Here is a 21,191-nt window from a genome sequence, read left to right on the forward strand (position 1 = left end):
ATAAAAGTTAAAAAAGTTAAAAAAATGTAAGTAAAAAAAATTTGAAAAACCCCCTCCCCCAATAAAAACGTAAATTGTCCCATTTTCCCTATTTTACCCCCAAAAAGTGTAAAAAAAATTCTTTTATATACATATTTGGTATTGCCGCGTGCGTAAACATCCGAACTATTAAAATAAAATGTAAATGATCCCATATGGTGAACGGCGTGAACGTAAAAAAAAATTGCTGCTTTTTTTTTTATAACATTTTATTCCCCAAAAAATGTATAAAAAAATGTAATAAAAGTTTTGCATAAGCAAATATGGTATTAATAAAAAGTACAGATCACGGCGCAAAAAATTAGCCCTCATACCACCACTTATACGAAAAAATGAAAAAGTTATAGGTCTTCAAAATAGGGGGATTTTAAACTTACTAATTTGGTTAAAAAGTTTGCGATTTTTTTTAAGTGCAACAGTAATAGAAAAGTGTATAATCATGGGTATCATTTTAATCGTATTGACCCAGAGAATAAAAAACACATGTCATTTTTACCATAAATTGTTCGGCGTAAAAACAAAATCTTCCAAAATTTGCAAAATTTCAGTTTTCTTTTAAATTTCCCTACACAAATAGTATTTTTTTGGTTGCGCCATACATTTTATGGTAAAGTGAGTGATGGCGTTACAACGGACAACTGGTTGCGCAAAAAACAAGCCCTCATACTAGTCTGTGGATGAAAATATAAAAGAGTTATGATTTTTTGAAGGGGAGGAGGAAAAAATGAAAACGTAAAAATAAAATTGTCTTAGTCCTTAAGGTCCAAATGGGCTGAGTCCTTGGGGGTTAAAGGGGTACTCCGGTGGAAAACTTTTTTTTTTTTAATCAACTGGTGCCAGAAAGTTAAACAAATTAGTAAATTACTTCTATTAAAAAATCTTAATCCTTCCAGTACTTATTAGCTGCTGAATACTACAGAAGAAATTATTTTCTATTTGGAACACAGTGCTCTCTGCTGACATCTCTGTCCATTTTAAGAACTGTCCAGAGTAGGAGAAAATCCCCATAGCAAACATATGCTGTTCTGGACAGCTCCTAAAATGGATAGAGATGTCAGAAGAGCACTGTGCTCGTGATGTCAGCAGAGAGCTCTGTGTTCCAAAAAGAAAAGAATTTCCTCTGTAGTATTTAGCAGCTAATAAGTACTGGAAGTATTAAGATTTTTTAATAGAAGTAATTTACTAATCTGTTTAACTTTCTGGCACCAGTTTATTTAAAAAAAAAAAAGTTTTCCACAGGTGTACCCCTTTAAGGCCAAAATGGGCCTTAAGGGGGTACTCCGGTGCATTGCCATAGAATGAGATTTGCCATAGAATGAGATGGTCCGCCTCCATCACATCCTATTGGCTCACACTTGTCACGTGACATATTTAAACGTCACGCATCGATGCGCACAGCAATGTCAGTTTGGCTATCACAGGGAAAGGATCTCCTCTCCCTGTGATAGCTGAAGCTGCAGGGAGCTATCGGGATCCCGATGCCCGATGGCGCTGTCATCAGTGTGCGTCCCCGCGAGCGCCCCATGCTCGCAGCTCTACTCCCCGTCCCCCGCAGCTGTACTCCCCGTCCCCCGTAGCTCTACTCCCCGTCCCGTTAACGCTCAGGGAGCAGGGAACAGAAAGTAGAGCATCGGGCGCAGGTTAAGTTATTCGCGTAGTGCTGCGCATGCGCAGTACTACTTTACCTGCGCCCAATGCTCTACTTTCTGTTCCCCGCTCACTGAGCGTTAACGGGACGGGGAGTAGAGCTGCGGGCGTGGGGCGCTCGCGGGGACGCACACTGATGACAGCAACATCGGGATCCCGATAGCGCTGTGGATCAACAGTAAATGTATATGAGCCAGACGTATGAGCTGCGTAAATGTGTGAACTTCTGTCGGGCAACAGAGGCCATGAGAGCTCCGTGCAGCTTCAGCTATCACAGGGAGAGGAGATCCTCTCCCTGTGATAGCCAAACTGACACTACTGTGCGCATCGATGCGTGACGTTTAAATATGTCACGTGACAAGAGTGAGCCAATAGGATGTGATGGAGGCGGACCATCTCATTCTATGGCAAATCTCATTCTACGGCAATGCACCGGCCCTAAGATGTCTGATCACGGAGGTCCCGCAGCTGGGGGGGTTGGGGAGATATGTTAAATGGGGAGGACACTCTGGGTTTCCTGGAGGCAAGTGTCAGAGCTCCAAGGGTGAGAAATTTTGGTGTAGCCGAAAGTTTGCAGCCTCAGTGATCCCTGACAATTTCTGCTAGCGCAGGTGAGGGGCATACGGACTGGGGTCTCTCTAAGCCCTGCCCTGGTAGCTGCTCTTTAGTGCATACAAGGGGAGGAGAGAGGCTTACTATAGCATATGTAGCAGAGCTGAGCCAGTGGCATGGCTTCCAGCGCCAGCGGCTATAGTATATGTAGTTGCAAACTGACCTACCCTAAATCTCCACTGTTTAAGGGTGCTTTCCCACCTGGCGTATACTCAGTGTCTTTCACGCTGCGCAAAATTTGAAGCAGCAGCGGGAAATACGCTGCATATTCCTTGCTCACCATACACACAGGGCTTTCCGGCAGGAGCCCTATGTGTGCAGTGAGTTTTAAAGGCGGAGCTGTGCATCACAGTCACGCCAGCACACTGCCCCGCCTCCAAAACTCACTACAAGCATAAGGCTGCCGCCGGAAAGCCCTGTGTTTATAATGAGCGAGAAATACGCAACGAATTTCCCGCTACTGCCGCAAATTTTGTGCAGCATGAAATACGCTGCATATATGCCAGGTGGGAATGCACCCTTAATTGACAATTCCGGGTCCCACATGCAGTTCACAACCATATGCGCCAGCTGTTGCTAATTTAGTGGACACATGGAAGACTAGTGTAATCCACAATAAAATGGTCAACAGAGGGTGTGCCTTCAGAATGGTAGAAAAGCTGTCTTGCAACAGCTGGAGGTATAGTTTTGTAAAATACTGTGTTAGAACACTGTTGTAAAACAAGGATTAGGTACTGAGTAATATATTCACAATTGCCCCAAGGCAATTAAGCCAGGGGCACTGAAGTGGCACTAAAGTCCCATATATATTGAACTCCCCTAAAACTTAACTTTTAATGAGTGTGTAAGTAAAATAAACCTAATAATTAGAGACTGTTAAAATTTGCATCACTGTCACCTATGTATCTTTTTTCTTGTCAGTTATAGTATGCATGAAGTCACTGGCGTAGCCTACGGGCTTTTCCACCAAGCATGACTATTACGGTAGTGTACAGGGTGTATATGGTGGGGCCTTCCACTTTACAACGCAATGTGTGTCTATTATTGAGCCTGATTGGCTCTTAATATCAATGGTGGAGCCTTCCGGCTTAACCACCTAAGCTGGTGGGGCTCACAGGCTCTTCCACCTTATTCCCCACAGGTCATTGTATTAGTATAGGTATGCACATGATGCTAATTAAAAATTGCCCCCTCTACATGTTTCAGTGTGGCAACACCATCTTCTGGTGGATGAATGAGGCAAACCACCTACCATGTGCTGGTCTTCCGATATTTATGGATATGGTACTTTTACATCATCAATTCACATCACTTCTGACCCAATCAATCCTAGGCATCCATCAATAACCATGGAAACATGATCATTCTAAAGTCACAGCCAATCCCAAACAAGGAAATTTCACATATCCGCATACCTCACATCCTATTTTAGCATCACCATGCGTCAGTATGAGATCCCGCAATATCTAACAGTGTCACGCGCATGCCCACTGCCCTCTACTTCTGTTCACTTCTGCGACAGAATCTATCCCCAGTCGCAAACACTGTGCCTGCGCGTAGGTTCATATAACCGCATGAGACTTCTAAGTACTGAGTAACACAACATATTTTTTGTGGGATATAACAGGTACTCTTTAACGCCTTAACGACAATGGACGTAAATGTACGTCATGGTGCCGTGGTACTTAACGCAACATGACATACATTTACGCTCCCCCATGACCGCAAGCACCATTCCGGCATGCACGGCAGGTCCCGGCTGCTATTAGCAGCCAGGGACCCACCGGTAATGGCGAACATCCGCGATCGCGCAAATGTCTGCCATTAACCCCTCAGATGCCGTGATCAATACAGATCACGGCATCTGCAGCAGTGCGGTACTTTTAATGGATGATCGGATTACCCGCAGGGTATCCCCGCTGCTGCGGTGATCCGATCATCCAGCATGGCAGCCGGAGGTCCCCTCACCTGGCTCCGGCTGTCTCCCAGGGTCTTCTGCTCTGGTCTGAGATCGAGCAGACCAGAGCAGAAGATCGCCGATAACACTGATCAGCGCTATGCCCTATGCATGGCACTGAACAGCATTAGCAATCAAATGATTGCTTTAAATAGTCCTCTATGGGGACTATTAAAGTGTAAAAAAAAAAGTTACAAAATTTTAAATAAAAAAGTAACAAAATGTGAAAAATACCCTCCCCCAATAATTCCCATTTTACCCCCCAAAAAGCTTAAAAAAAATTAATACACATATTTGGTATTGACGCGTGTGTAAAAGTCTAAACTATTAAAATATATTATTAATTATCCCGCATGGTGAACGGCGTAAACTTAAAAAATTTAAAAAAGTCCAAAATTTCTGCTACTGATAAAAACTACAGTTCATGGCAAAAAAAAAAAAAAATGAGCCCTCATACCGCCCCATATACGGAAAAATTAGAAAGTTATAGGTGGTCAAAATAGGCCAATTTCAAACATACTAATTTTGTTAAAATGGTTTGAGATTTTTTTTTAAGCGGTACAATTATAGAAAAGCATATAATCATGGGTATCATTTTAATCGTATTGACCCACAGAATAAAGAAAACATGTCATTTTTACAGTAAAGTGTACAGCGTGAGAATAAAACCCTTCAACATTTGCTAAATTGCGGTTATCTTTTCAATTTTCCCACATAAATAATATTTGTTTGGTTGCGCCGTACATTTTATGGTAAAATAAGTGATGTAACTACAAAGTACTATGAGTGACGCAAAAAAACAAGCCCTCATATGGGTCTGTGGATGGAAATATAAGAGAGTTATGATTTTTAGAAGGCGAGGAGGAAAAAACGGAAATGCAAAAATGAAATTGGTCTGGTCCTTATCACTTTAACCCCTTAAGGACATAGGGCGTATCCATACGCCCCCGTTTCCAAGTCCTTAAGGACCGAGGGCGTATGGATACGCCCTGAGCATTTCCGGCCCCCACCGCTAGCCGGAGGGGAGCCGGAGCCGGATGCCTGCTGAAATCGTTCAGCAGGCATCCTGGCATATCGCCCAGGGGGGTCATTATGTCCCCCCATGTCGGCGATTGCCGCAGATCGCTGGACAATTCAGTCCAGCGATCTGCGGCAGATTCCTGGTCAATCGGGTCTCCAGTGACCCGATGACCCGGAATTACTGGCTGATCGGGGCCGTCAGAGACGGCCCCGAACAGCCAGAGGCAGCAGGGGTGAGGTGGCACTGGTGCCACCTCACGATCGCCCTGATTCGTCGGCCGGATTACCGGCCGACCAATCAGGGCGCCTGCTGCGGGTGTCACTCCCGCAACCCGCTCCGCCCCTCTTCCGGAGGACGTGAGCGGGTGCGGGAAGACGACCCCCGGTGCTGGGGACCCCGATCCCCGGCGTCCCTGTTGGGATCGGGGTCCCAGGAGCAGCGGCCGCGGCGGAGACGACGAGGGACTGACCTGTGCGGCGAGGATCGTTGGAGGTGAGTGACAGCCTCCTGCTGTTGCTTAGCAACAGCTCCCAGCATGCAACAAGGGCATGCTGGGAGCTGTAGTTATGCAACAGCAGGAGGCAGACCACCACAACTCCCAGCATGCCCTTATGGGCATGCTGGGACTTGTAGTTTTGCAACAGCTGGAGGCACATTTTTTCTATGGAAAAGTGTACCTTCAGCTGTTGTGTAACTACAACTCCCAGCTTGCACAATCAGCTAAAGTGCATGCTGGGAGTTGTAGTGGTGCATCTGGTGGTTGCATAACTACAACTCCCAGCATGCCCGTTGGCTGTCGGTGACTGCTGAGAGTTGTAGTTTTGCAACAGCTGAAGGCACACTGAGTTAAGTAGTAAACCAGTGTGTCTCCAGCTGTTGCATAACTACAATCCCCAGCATCCCCAGCCAATGTAGTATGCCTCCGGCTGTTGCATAACTACAAGACCCAGCATGCCCTTCCGCTGTCCGTACATGCTGGGGGTTGTAGCTTTTGCAACAGCTGAAGGCACACTGGTTGCAAAACACTGAGTTTGTTACCAAACTCGGTGTTTCACAACCTGTGTGTCTCCAGCTGTTGCAAAACTACAACTCCCAGCATGCACTGATAGACCGTACATGCTGGGAGTTGTAGTTTTGCAACAGCTGGATGTCCCCCCCCCCCACCCCCCCCAATGTGAACGTACAGGGTACACTCACATGGGCGGAGGATTACAGTAAGTATCCGGCTGCAAGTTTGAGCTGCGGCAAAATTTCTGTCGCAGCTCAAACTGCCAGCGAGAAACTACTGTGAACCCCCCGCCCGTGCGACTGTACCCTAAAAACACTACACTAACACAAAATTAAATAAAAAGTAAAAAACACTACATATACACATACCCCTACACAGCCCCCCTCCCCTCCCCAATAAAAATGAAAAACGTCTGGTACGTCACTGTTTCCAAAACGGAGCCTCCACCGGCTGCAAAACTACAACTCCCAGCATGCACTGATAGACCGTACATGCTGGGAGTTGTAGTTTTGCAACAGCTGGATGTTCCCCCCCCCCCCCCCCCCAATGTGAACGTACAGGGTACACTCACATGGGTGGAGGATTACAGTAAGTATCCGGCTGCAAGTTTGAGCTGCGTCAAATTTTCTGCCGCAGTTCAAACTGCCAGCGAGAAACTACTGTGAACCCCCGCCCGTGCGACTGTACCCTAAAAACACTACACTACACTACCACAAAATAAAATAAAAAGTAAAAAACACTACATATACATATACCCCTACACAGCCCCCCTCCCCTCCCCAATAAAAATGAAAAACCTCTGGTACGCCACTGTTTCCAGAACGGAGCCTCCAGCTGTTGCAAAACAACTACTCCCAGTATTGCCAGATAGCCACTGACTGTCCAGGCATGCTGGGAGTTTTACAACAGCTGGAGGCACCCTGTTTGGGAATCACTGGCGTAGAATACACCTATGTCCACCCCTATGCAATCCCTAATTTAGGCCTCAAATGCGCATGGCACTCTCACTTTGGAGCCCTGTCGTATTTCAAGGCAACAGTTTAGGGCCACATATGGGGTATCGCCGTACTCGGGAGAAATTGGGCTTCAAATTTTGTGGGGTATTTTCTGCTATTACCCTTTTTAAAAATGTAAAATTTTTGGGAAAACAAGCATTTTAGGTAAAAAAAAATAAAAAATGTTCACATATGCAAAAGTCGTGAAACACCTGTAGGGTATTAAGGTTCACATTACCCCTTGTTACTTTCCCCGAGGGGTCTAGTTTCCAAAATGGTATGCCATGTGTTTTTTTTTTGCTGTTCTGGCACCATAGGGGCTTCCTAAATGCGGCATGCCCCCAGAGCAAAATTTGCTTTCAAAAAGCCAAATGTGACTCCTTCTCTTCTGAGACCTGTAGTGCGCCAGCAGAGCAATTTTCACCCCCATATGGGGTGTTTTCTGAATCGGGAGAAATTGGGTTTCAAATTTTGGGGGGTATTTTCTGCTATTACACATTTTAAAAATGTAAAATTTTTGGGAAACCAAGCATTTTAGGTAAAAAAAAAAATTATTTTTTTTACATATGCAAAAGTCGTGAAACACCTGTGGGGTATTAAGGTTCACTTTACCCCTTGTTACGTTCCCTGAGGGGTCTAGTTTCCAAAATGGTATGCCATGTATGTTTTTTTGCTGTTCTGGCACCATAGGGGCTTCCTAAAGCTGACATGCCCCCCAAAAACCATTTGTCGCTCCTTCCCTTCTGAGCCCTCTTCTGCGCCCGCCGAACACTTTACATAGACATATGAGGTATGTGCTTACTCGAGAGAAATTGGGTTTCAAATACAAGTAAAAATTTTCTCCTTTTTACCCCTTGCAAAAATTCAAAAATTGGGTCTACAAGAACATGCGAGTGTAAAAAATGAAGATTTTGAATTTTCTCCTTCACTTTGCTGCTATTCCTGTGAAACACCTAAAGGGTTAATACACTTATTGAATGTCATTTTGAATACTTTGGGGGGTGTAGTTTTTATAATGGGGTCTTTTATGGGGCATTTCTAATATGAAGGCCCTTCAAATCCACTTCAAACGTGAGCTGGTCCATGAAAAATAGCGAGTTTGAAAATTTTGTGAAAAATTTCAAAATTGCTGCTGAACTTTGAAGCCCTCTGGTGTCTTCCAAAAGTAAAAACTCATAAATTTTATGATGCAAACATAAAGTAGACATATTGTATATGTGAACCCAAAAAAAAAATATTTTGAATATCCATTTTCCTTACAAGCAGAGAGCTTCAAAGTTAGAAAAATGCAAAATTTTCATTTTTTTCATCAAATTTGGTGATTTTTCACCAAGAAAGGATGCAAGTTACCATAAAATTTTACCACTAAGTTAAAGTAGAATATGTCACAAAAAAACAATCTCGGAATCAGAATGATAACTAAAAGCATTCCAGAGTTATTAATGTTTAAAAAGACAGTGGTCAGAATTGCAAAAAACGCTCCGGTCCTTAAGGTGAAAAAGGGCTCGGTCCTTAAGGGGTTAAAGGAGAACTCCGGAATATAAAAATTGTCGCCAATAGTAACGGCAGTAAAAAAAATAAAGATGTACATACCTTCCTACGCTCCCCCGGGGCCTTCGGTCGTGATCCTCTTCCTGGTTGCCGGTGGTCGGAGAGTCTTACTGCGCTCAGCCAATCACCGGCCGCAGTGAAGTCACGACTCGGCCGGTGATAGGCTGAGCGGCAGTGTGACGTTTTCTGCCCCGGCCGCAGGTGCCGGTGTAGTGAAGAATCTTGTGTCCTGAAGCGTTTTCACACTGCCGCTCAGCCTATCGCTGGCTGAGTCTGACTTCCGACCACCAACAACCAGGAAGTGGATCGTGGCGGAGACCGGAGCCGGTTACCGGAGGCCCCGGGGGAGCGGAGGAAGGTATGTACATCTTCATTTTTTCTACTGCCGGCACTATGGGTGACAATTTTTATATTCCGGAGTTTTCCTTTAAGGACCCGGGGTTTTTCTGTTTTTGCACTTTCGTTTTTTCCTCCTAACTTTTAAAAATCATAACCCTTTCAATTTTGCACCTAAAAATCCATATGATGGCTTATTTTTTGCGCCACCAATTCTACTAGATCTGAATGAATGAACTAATCGCATGAAATACTTTCGCCTTTACATAGTTGAATGTGCTGATAAAATCACACACAAATGATCAATGGAAATCAAATTTATCAACCCATGGAGGTCTGGATATGGAGTCCCACTCAAAATCAAAGTGGAAAACCCCACTACAGGCTGATCTAACTTTGATGTAATGTCCTTAAAACAAGTCAAAATGAGGCTCAGTAGTGTGTGTGGCCTCCACGTGCCCGTATGACCTCCCTACAACGCCTGGGCATGCTCCTGATGAGGTGGCGGATGGTCTCCTGAGGGACGTCCTCCCAAACCTGGACTAAAGCATCCGCCAACTCCTGGACAGTCTGTGATGCAAGGTTGCATTGCTGGATGGAGCAAGACATGATGTCCCAGATGTGCTCAATCAGATTCAGGTCTGGGGAACTGGCGGTCCAGTCCATAGCATTAATGCCTTCCTCTTGAAGGAACTGCTGACACACTCCAGCCACATGAGGTCTAGCATAGTCTTGCATTAGGAGGAACCCAGGGCCAACTGCACCAACATATGGTCTCACAAGGGGTCTGAGGATCTCATCTTGGTACCTAATGGCAGTCAGGCTACCTCTGGCAAGCACATGGAGGGCTGTGTGGCCCCCCAAAGAAATGCCACCCCACTCCATTACTGACCCACTGACAAACCGGTCATGCTGGAGGATGTTGCAGGCAGCAGAACATTCTCCACAGCATCTCCAGACTCTGTCACGTCTGTCACATGTGCTCAGTGTGAATCTGCTTTCATCTGTGAAGAGCACAGTGCGCCAATGGCAAATTTGCCAATCTTGTTGTTCTCTGGCAAATGCCAAACGTCCTGAACGTCCTGTAAGCACAACCCCCACATGTGGACGTCGGGCCCTCATACCCCCTTCATGGAGTCTGTTTCTGTCCGTTTGAGTGGACACATGAACATTTGTGGCCTGCTGGAGGTCCTTTTGCAGGGCTCTGACAGTGCTCCTCCTAGCACAAAAGTGGGGTTGTTGCCCTCCTACGGCCTCCTCCATGTCTCCTGATGTACTGGCCTGTCGACTGGTAGCACCTCTGTGTTTTGGACACTAAGCTGACAGACAAAGCAAACCTTCTTGCCACAGCTCGCATTGTTGTGCCATCCTGGATGAGCTGCACTACCTGAGTCACTTGTGTGGGTTGTAGACACAGTCTCATGCTACCCCTAGAGAGAAAGCAACGCCAGCATTCAAAAGTGACCAAAACATCAGCCAGGAAGCATAGGAACTGTGAAGTGGTCTGTGGTCACCACCTGCAGAACCACTCCTTTATTGAGGGTGTCTTGCTAATGGCCTATAATTTCCACCTGTTGTCTGTTCCATTTGCACAACAGCATGTGAAATTGATTGTCAATCAGTGTTGCTTCCTGAGTGGACAGTGTGATTTCACAGAAGTGTGAACGTACAGGGTACATACACACGGACAGGTTTACAGCAAGTTTCCTGCTTCAAGTATGAGCTGTGGCAAATTTTTCGCCGCAGCACAAATTTCTAGCAGGAAGCTCACTGTAAACCTGCACCCGTGTGAATGTACCCTAAAACCACTACACTACACATAATAAAGGGTAAAACACTACATATACACCCCCTTACACTGTTCCCAACAATAAAAATGAAAAATGTATTGTACGGCAGTGTTTCCAAAACGGAGCCTCCAGCCACTGACTGTCCAGGCATGCTGGGAGTTTAGCAACAGCTGGAGACACCCTGTTTGGGAATCACTGGTGTAGAATACCCCTATGTCCACCCCTATGCAATCCCTAATTTAGTCCTCAAATGCGCATGGCGCTCTCTCACTTCAGAGCCCTGTCGTATTTCAAGGAAACAGTTTAGGGCCACATATGGGGAATCTCCGTAATTGTGGAGAAATTGCGTTACAAATTTTGGGGGGCTTTTTCTCCTTTTACCCCTTATGAAAAGGAAAAGTTGGGGGCTACACCAGCCTGTCAGTGTAAAAAATTTAAAAATAGTACACTAACATGCTGGTGTTGTCCTTTACTTTTTATTTTCACAAGTGTTAAAAGGAAAAAAAAAAGACACCCAAAATTTGTAACACAATTTCTCCTAAGTACGGAAATACCCCATATGTGGGCGTAAAATGCTCTGCGGGCGCATAACAAGGCTCAAGAGTGAGAGCGCACTATGTACATTTGAGGCCTAAATTGGTGATTTGCACAGGTGTGGCTGATTTTACAGCGGTTCTGACATAAACGCAAAAAAATAAATACCCACATGTGACCCCATTTTGGAAACTAAACCCCCCACGGAAAGTAACAAGGGGTATAGTGAGCCTTAACACTCCACAGGTATTTGACAAATTTTCATTAAAGTTGGATGGAAAAATGAAAAAAAAAAAAAATAAATTCACAAAAATGCTGGTGTTACCCCAAATTTTTCATTTTCACAAGGAAACATAGGAAAAAAAAGCCCCCCAAAATTTGTAACCCCATTTTTTCTGAGTAAGAAAATACCCCATATGTGGATGTAAAGTGCTCGGCGGGCGAACTACAATGCTCAGAAGAGAAGGAGCGCCATTGGGATTTTGAAGATAAAATTTGTCCGGAATTGAAGGCTACGTGTGTTTACAAAGCCCCCATAGAGCTAGAACAATGGACCCCACATATGACCCAATTTTGGAAACTACACCCCTCACGTAATGTAATAAGGGTGAGCATTTACGCCCCACAGGTTTCTGACAGATTTTTGGAACAGTGGTCCGTGAAAATGAAAAATGTAATTTTTCATTTGCACAGCCCACGGTTCCAAAGATCTGTCAAACGCCAGTGAGGTGTAAATACTCACTGCACCCCTTATTATATTCTGTGGGGGGTGTAGTTTCCAAAATGGGGTCATGTGGGGGGGGGGGGTCCACTATTCTGGCACCACGGGGGGGACTTTGTAAACGCACATGGCCCCCGACTTCTATTCCAATCAAATTCTGTCTTCAAATGCTCAATGGTGCTCCTTCTCTTCTGAGCATTGTAGTGCGCCAGCAGATCACTTGATGTCCACACATTGGGTATTTCCATACTCAGAAGAAATGGGGTTACAAATTTTGGGGGTCATTTTCTCCTATTACCCGTTGTAAAAATATAAAATGTGGGGGAAAACCAGCATTTTAGTGAAAAATTTTTGTTTTTCATTTACACATCCGACTTTAGCAAAAAGTCGTCAAACACCTGTGAGGTTTTAAGGCTCACTGTACCCCTTGATGTGTTCCTTGAGGGGTGTAGTTTCTAAAATAGTATGCCATGCATTTTTTTTGCTGTTCTGGCACCATAGGGGCTTCCTAAAATGCGACATGCCCTCCAAAAACCATTTCAGCAAAATTCGCTTTTCAAAAGCCAAATGTAACTCCTCCTCTTCTGAGCATTGTAGTGCGCCAGCAGAGCACTTGACGTCCACACTTGGGGTATTTCCATACTCAGAAGAGATGTTGTTACAAATTTTGGGGGGCATTTTGTCCTATTATCCCTTGTAAAAATGTAAAATTTTGGGGAAAACTAGCATTTTAGTGGAACAAAAATAAATAAATCATTTACACATCCAACTTTAACAAAAAGTCGTCAAACACCTGTGGGGTATTAAGGCTCACTGGACCCCTTGTTACGTGCCTTGAGGGGTGTAGTTTCCAAAATCCTATGCCATGTGTTTTTTTTTTTTTGCTGTTCTGGCACCATAGAGGCTTCCTAAATGCGACATGCCCCACAAAAACCATTTCAGAAAAACTCACTCTCCAAAATCCCATTGTCGCTCCTTCCCTTCTGAGCCCTCTACTGCGCCCGCCTTACACTTGACATACACATATGAGGTATTTCCTTACTCGAGAGAAATTGGGTTACACATTTTAGGAAGATTTCTCTCCTTTTACCCCTTGTAAAAATTCAAAAACTGGGTCTACAAGAACATGCCAGTGTAAAAAATGAAGATTTTGAATTTTCTCCTTCAATTTGCTGCTATTCCTGTGAAACACCCAAAGGGTTAACAAACCTTTTGAATGTCATTTTGAATACTTTGGGGGTGAAGTTTTTATAATGGGGTCATTTGTGGGGAATTTCTAATATGAAAGCCCTTCAAATCCACTTCAAAATTTTTCAGGGACCAGTTCTGTTTTGATTTTGAAAATTTTGTGAAAAATTGGAAAATTGCTGCTGAACTTTGAAGCCCTCTGATGTCTTCGAAATGTAAAAAAAAATTCAACGTTATGATGCAATCATAAAGTAGACATGTATTTGTGAATCAATATATAATTTATTTGGAATATTAATTTTCCTTATAAGCAGAGAGCTTCAAAGTAAAAAAAAATGCAAAATTTTCAATTTTTTCATCAAATTTAGGAATTTTTCACCAAGAAACGATGCAAGTATCGACAAAATTTTACCACTAGCGTAAAGTAGAATATGTCACGAAAAAACAAATCTCGGAATCAGAATGAAAGGTAAAAGCATCCCAGAGTTATTAATGCTTAAAGTGACAGTGGTCAGATGTGCAAAAAATGGCCGGGTCCTACAGTGAAAATTGGCTGGGTCCTTAATGGGTTAAAAAAATATAAGTTTTCCACCGGAGTACCCCTTTAAAAGACTATACTATTATAAAATCACTAAGCACTTTGAAGTACCTTGGCCAGGGTCTGTATCCTCCCCAACCATCCTAAGAAGAGAGGTCAGTTTCCCCCGAATAAATGGTGTGGCAGGTGCTCTATTCATTCTCTATGGGCCTGCAAATATTGCCAAAGCTCAGCACTCAAAATCGTATGGTGACCTACTTCCAACATAATAACATAAATTACAGTAAAGTTTATAATGTTATCAGAAAGGTCTTATTACCTACAGTACATGAATTTCCGTATAGATTCTGAAGTTGCTATTCATGCAGTTCCCAGGAAAATTGTTTACAGTTCGTTTTACATTACAACATCTAAGACGCAAACCGATAGAAAATACTGTATAAACGCGAGCATTAGCTGTTCCGAATATACGCAGAGGCCCCTAATTTCACCCCAAAAACCTAGGAAAAGTTATTGACTCGACTATAAGCCTAAGGTGGGAAATACATCATTCCCCCCCCCCCCCCCCCCCCGTCATCATCACCCTGTCATCATCACCCTGTCATCATCCTTCCCCCCCCCCCCCCCCCTTCATCATCTCTGCCTGTCAATCCCTTCATCATTGGTCTTCAACATGCGGACCTCCAGATGTTGCAAAACTACAACTCCCAGCATGCCCATCGGCTGTCCGGGCATGCTGGAAGTTGTAGTTTTGAAACATCTGGAGGTCCGCAGGTTGAAGACCACTGCGGCCTTCGTGATCATCCAGACCCCCCTTTAGTTTTCTACTCATCTCCCCCTGGTGGGAAGGAAGGGTGAGCTAGTCCGGGCCATCTATGCTGCAGGGACCGTCCGGTGGGGAGTGTTGGTCGTTCCGGGCTTTCAATCTTCCCTGGGAGGCCCTCTTCTCCGCTCCAGGCCGGCCCCGGACTAGTGGCGTTGCATTGATGACGACGCGCAGCGACGTCCCTGTGCATGAAAGTCCCTGCGCGGTGGCGTCAATGCAGCGTCACTAGTCCGGGGCTGGCCTGGAGCGGAGAAGAGCGCCTCCCGGTGAAGATGGACAGCCCAGAACGACTAACCCTCCCCACCGGACCGTCCCTGCAGCATAGATGGCCCAGACCAGCTCACCCTTCCTTCCCACCGAGGGGAGGTGAGTAGAAAACAAAAGGGTGGTCTGGATGATGATGAAGGCCGCAGTGGTCTTCAACCTGCGTTACTCCAGATGTTTCAAAACTACATGCTGGGAGTTGTAGTTTTGTAACATCTGGAGGTCCACAGGTTGAAGTTGAAGACCACTGATGAAGGGATTGACAGGCAGAGATGGACAGCCCGGACCATCCCCTCACCACTAAGCCAGAAAGTTTTTTTTTTTGTTCACTCGAGTATAAGCCGAGGGGGGAGTTTTCAGCACGAAAAATCGTGCTTAAAAACTCGGCGTATACTCTAGTATATACGGTAAGCTGTAGTCTTCTGTTCTACCTTATGTTTATGCAAAAGTAAAACAAGGTGTGACATTTATGGACAGAGTAAAGTTCATGTTTAACTGGAAAACTGATCTACTGCAGTCAGGCACTTGATTTACTTAGAGAATGCTATACAAGTGAATAGTGCTACAGACAACCATGACGTAAAGTAAAAACTTGTGTTAAATGGGTACTCTGCCAGAAAACATCTTATCCTCTATCCAAAAGGATAGGGGATAAGATGTCTGATCGCAGTGGTCCTGCCGCTGGGGACCCCCACAACCACCAGACCATCAACAGCCGGAACACGGAAGCTTGAAGCTTCCGTGTTCGTGACGTCACGCCACTCCTCCTCCATTCATGTCTATGGGAGGAGGAGTAACAAATAGTACGTGGCTGTCACGTCTCCTCCCATAGACATGAATGGAGGGGTCGTGGTGGCTGTAGTTGCCAGTCAACCAGCACAGAGTGGAGTTCGCTCCATGCACCGGATGACTGGGGTGCCGCAGCGGAGATCGCGGGGTCCCCACACAATTAGACAACTTATCCCCTATTCTTTGGATAGGGGATAGGATGTTTTCTGGCAGAGTACCCCTTTAAACTCATTTACGCTTTCCCACTTTTGACAAACACAAAACCTTAATTCTATAATAAACTAACATTATTTCCTAATACCCCTATATTTTCTGAAAATAGACATTTGGCACATTCACATGTACAAAAATCACCACAACTAAACAGATGATAAATTTCTGTGATCCAGGTGCCTGTAAACCCTTCAGCTGATAAGTGCCCTGAATAGGTAGGATGTAATTAGACCTCCTAAATGTGACAGTCGCGGACAGACATTTTGAGAATAAAAAAAATTTTGGTTTTCAGAAAGTTTGCTGTTTCAGTGCTTTTAGTCAGATGTTTTTACAGTATAGTAAAGTACAATTATAAGCATTTCATAAGTTGACATTGTTGATCCTCCTTTTAAAAAGGGAACCAAGCGCTAGATTTTACCATATATAATGTTTGGCAACACATTTTAAATAGTTCTTAAATAGTTCACCATCCCTGGGGAATGTTTTTTCCCCCCAGGGATGGTGAGTATACAAAGTTTGTAAGTAACCCACGCTCCCCCCCCCCCCCGCCCTCGGTCAGCACAATTGACGGCCCACATCTCCGCTCTGCTCCATCTGCTTAGGCAGCAGAGCGATGCTGAGGGGGAGACACTACAGCTGGAGCAACAGGGCTAAGCCCAGGGGACTACTTAAAGCGCAACTGTCATGGACATTGTACCCCCAAACTAATACCAGGATAGTATAGATGATGACTCTTGTAATGCACCCTTGGCTGCTCTTTATCCCACTTTATCAACAGGAAAAAAAAATTTATCGTGCGGTCAGCAACAGTCAGATAGGCGTGGCTGGGGGTTCGTAATGCCCCACCTCTGCCACACCTATCCCCTGTAAGTGAGCGCTGGGACTGCTGTGTGATTGACACATAGGTCCCCAGTTCAAGCGCCCTGATGTTCACGATGTGCGGGCTTGTGTGACTCCACTGAGCCCTTACATATTATGTGCACCTTTATGATATACAGTGCCCGTTCTCCTCTCTGTGCTGGAGACGCGCTGCTTCTGCTTTCACTAGAGGCGGAGAGATTGCTCCCTGCCTCTAGCACTGTACAGATGCACTGAGCTGGTGGCAGACAACTGGAGTGACCGCTTTCTCTCTGCCTCTAGTGAAAGCAGAAGAAGCGCGTCTCCGGCACCAGAAGAAAGCAGAGGAGAACGGGCACTGTATATCATAAAAGGTGCACATAATATGTAAAGGCTCAGTGGAGTCATGCCGGCTCGCACATCATGAACATCGAGGGTGGGAATCTGTGTGTCAATCACACAGTGGTCCAGCGCTCACTTACAGGGGATAGGCGTGGCGGAGGTGGAGCATTACGAACCCCCAGCCACGCCTATTCGACTGTTTCTGACCGCAGGATACAAGTGTCATTATCTATACTATCATGGTATTAGTCTGGGGGGGTACAATATCCATGACAGTTGCGCTTTAACCCCTAAATGTACGTCCAGGTTTGGCGGGGATAACTTACAAACTTTACATCCTCCCCATCCCTGGGACAAAAATGTCCCCCGATGATGGTGAGGATAAAGATTTTACCACATAATGCTTGCCAAGTGTAATAGATGGTAAAATTTGGTGCTTGGTTCCCTTTAATATCAGATTCTGGACCAAATCCTGACTAAAGACAATCCATTCTTGTCTATTTACAATTTCTGTGACCACTGGTTTTCAATGGGATTAAGATTTGGGGAGTTTCCTGGCCATAGACCCAAAATTCTAATGTTTTGTTCACCAAGCCACCTACCGTATATACTCGAGTATAAGCCAAGTTTTTCAGCACGATTTTTCATCCTGAAAACACCCCCCCCCTCGGCTTATACTCGAGTGAACTCTCCGCCCTCAGTGGTCTTCAACCTGCGGACCTCCAGAGGTTTCAAAACTACAACTCCCAGCAAGCCCGGACAGCCGATGGCTGCCCGGGCATGCTGGGAGTTGTAGTTTTGAAACATCTGGAGGTCCACAGGTTGAAGACCACTGTATCAGACATTGACAAGCGGTGATGATGAAGGGGGGGGGGGGGGATTATGACAAGGGGAGGATGAAGGGGGGGGGGGGGTGGGATGATGACAAGGGGATGATGAAGGGGGGGTGGGTGTGGGATGATGACAAGGGGATGATGAAAGGGGGGGTGGGATTATGACAAGGGGATGATGAAGGGGGGGGGGGTGGGATGATGACAAGGGGATGATGAAGGGGGGGTGTGGGATGATGACAAGGGGATGATGAAGGGGGGTGGGGATGACAACAAGGGGATGATGAAGGGGGGTGGGGATGATGACAAGGGGATGATGAAGGGGTGTGTGGGATGATGACAGGGGGATGATGAAGGGGGGTGTGGAATGATGACAAGAGGATGATAAAGGGGGGGGGGGGGGATAGCCGATAATTTATACCGATATTCCGGTATAAGTTATCAGCTATCAGCCTGAAAGGTGACAGATTATCAGTATCGGTATCTGCCCTAAAGAAACGATATCGGTCGATCCCTAGTTTCGATCCAACCTTATTTAAAAGTTTCATAGCACAGGGAGTAAATTCATATGGACTCTATGTTTAAATTTATTTTACATTTTTTTAAATGTCTTTTTAAAGATCTTTTTCTTTCAGTGCAATAGCAAGTTGGATTATTTAATAGAGTTCAAATTTAAGTTATTTGAATGCATTTAGGGCCCTAGATAACCCCTTTAACCACAGGGCTGCTTCTCTGCCATAGGAAAGAACTGTCTTCATACGGAATTACTCTTTTCTGCTTTTGGAACCCACCCTTGTTTTTTTTGCTATTTAATCCCCATCTCACTTAACTTGCAATAGGAGTCCCCCCTTCTTCAGAAGTGAACTGCACTCTAGGTGAAACTGTCTGAAAAATGAGACATTCCGACAAGTAAAGTATTTACAATAATACATTTAATTCTAAATGAAAATAAAGCTCATTTAAAACCATAATCTATTTGGCTTTACCTTTTATACAATCATATTCAATTTCCGCTACAGCCACTGTGTGAACTCAGAGAATACAAATCATACAACAGAAAGTGTCTCACTTGACCTGCACTGTATTGCAACATGTTACTGAAGTGTATGCTTATAATCCCCAAAAGGATAATATCGGATTATAAGATTTTTTTAAACTGTATATAAAAAGGTCTTATACAGCTGGTTATATTTCAAGAGACACAGCCACCCACTTGCTATCTATACATAGTTATTAAAAAATAAATACAAGGCTCTTACTGAAATGCCAACAAGGTACAAAAGGCATTTTAGTGGTTCACAATTGTGTAGCTGGTGAGGATGCTTCTGTATAAGAACAACAGTGTTGAACTTTACCACCATTGCTCTCAACCAATATTGGAATTACAGAGTTCATTGTTCCAAGTGTGCGACTGGTTGGTAGAGAACCATGGAAAGTACATGTTAACAAAATCAGGAGCCAGGTTTCAGACACAACCCAAAGTGGAGATATTCCTTATGCAACATGGAAGAACAAGATGCTCAAACAATATAAATATAAGCCATCATTGGTGAAAATAAAGACACCATAACCTGGAGACTGAAATGGTAAACTGCATCCTTCATATAAAAGAACCAATGCAAATTACTACAAAAATAGCAATAAAATGCCATTCCTCCGTGGTAACCTGAACTCCTGCCTACATTTATAGTTAACCACATCATAATCCAGGATTGGTGTAAACATTGCTTAGAGCGTGATTATTCTTGGTAAGTCACTGCATTAAAAAGCTTAGCATTAAAGTCCAGAAACCATTTCATTTTGATAATTTCTCTATCATCCATTGAATAACCAAGATTTACATCGACGTAGTAATAAAAATATGAGCTCACTTTTGCAGCTGACATGGGAACATGAGTTGTTTGAACGGACAACAATCCATTAAACATGCAGCTACTGTACGTGGAAGAAATGGGATTGGTAAAATCCTATTCAATTCACTTCACTTCATTTAAAACAGAATGTTAACCATAAAAATACCAAATGCCTAAGTGCTGGAATCTGCTTAGTCTGTCCTTGGTCAAGATGAACAATATAAGTTACAATATGTGAGTAAGAAGAAAAAATTAATAAAAAAAAAAACAAACACCCTTACAGAGTGATTATTATTATTTTTAATAAAAGGGACTCATGGTGTATTAATCTCCGTAGCTTATATGTAAAGGTCGTCCTTTGAAACTGGAAGCAGGGCCCAACATGCTTAGCATCCCTGCCTTATTCCTCTCTGTTCCTATATGGCCACCAACCTCACATGGGCAAAGGGTTCTCCATGAATATTAACAAGGTAGGCAGGTATATGGCAGCCTTGGGGACGAATGCAGGGATGCTTGATATGCCAGCTCCTGCCTCCATTGCGTGGAAGACAACATTTACATATAAGCAACAGAGGTTAATACACCCTGTACCTCCAGAATGGTAGTGTTGATCCAGGTATCTTATACATCATTTCACCCACACTATAACCCAGTGTATTGGTGTTTAGAGCAGGTGAATCGGCTGTCAGTTCCCCTTTAACACAATTAGGAATATATTTGCATTAACCCAAAATTCTAGTACCAAAATAAAAAAAATATTTTATATAGTTTGTATATGGAATTAACATTGTCTAACTGAAAAGAAAACAAAACCTTACATGTTAAAAATGTTGATAAGTCGGGCTCAGAATGCTCAGACCCCCACTGAAAGCTAGAACCAGCAGGAAGAATGGGTCAACAGGCACATTCTCTCCCTGCTCTGTCCTCGTAGCAGGAGACGTTCTCAGAAAGTCTATGGGCCCGTTTCCTGCAGGGAGATGGGAGGGAAGAAGCGATCAGCCACACACTTCTCCCTGCTTGTTCTAAGGAATATTGGGGATCTGACCCAGATCCTAAAATGATAAAAAAAAAAAAAGTGTGTGTGTGTGTGTGTGTGTGTGTTTTTTAAATACACAAAAAGGGTACACTTTAACTGGTATAAAAAAATAAATAGGGGGTGGGGAGATAATACACCGCTCAAAAAAAAAACCAAAGGGAACACTAAGATAACCCATCCTAGATCTTAATTAGTGAACTAATCATATGAAATACTTTCGTCTTTACATAGTTGAATGTGCTGACAACAAAATCACACAAAAA

General features: G+C 44.1%; 1 protein-coding gene across 1 annotated transcript in view; it reads right to left on the bottom strand.

Annotated features, from left to right (window-relative positions):
• Positions 1-5,764, bottom strand: part of PHTF1 (putative homeodomain transcription factor 1) — a 250,128-nt gene extending 244,364 nt beyond the window's left edge. The window contains exon 1 of the mRNA XM_056558324.1: positions 5,746-5,764. The gene's annotated coding sequence lies outside the window, so the exon portion shown is untranslated. The remainder of the gene's footprint in view (positions 1-5,745) is intronic.
• Positions 5,765-21,191: the final 15,427 nt, after the last annotated feature.

The sequence above is a fragment of the Hyla sarda genome, chromosome 2 (genome assembly GCF_029499605.1).
Source record: "Hyla sarda isolate aHylSar1 chromosome 2, aHylSar1.hap1, whole genome shotgun sequence".
NCBI classification, from domain to species: domain Eukaryota; kingdom Metazoa; phylum Chordata; class Amphibia; order Anura; family Hylidae; genus Hyla; species Hyla sarda.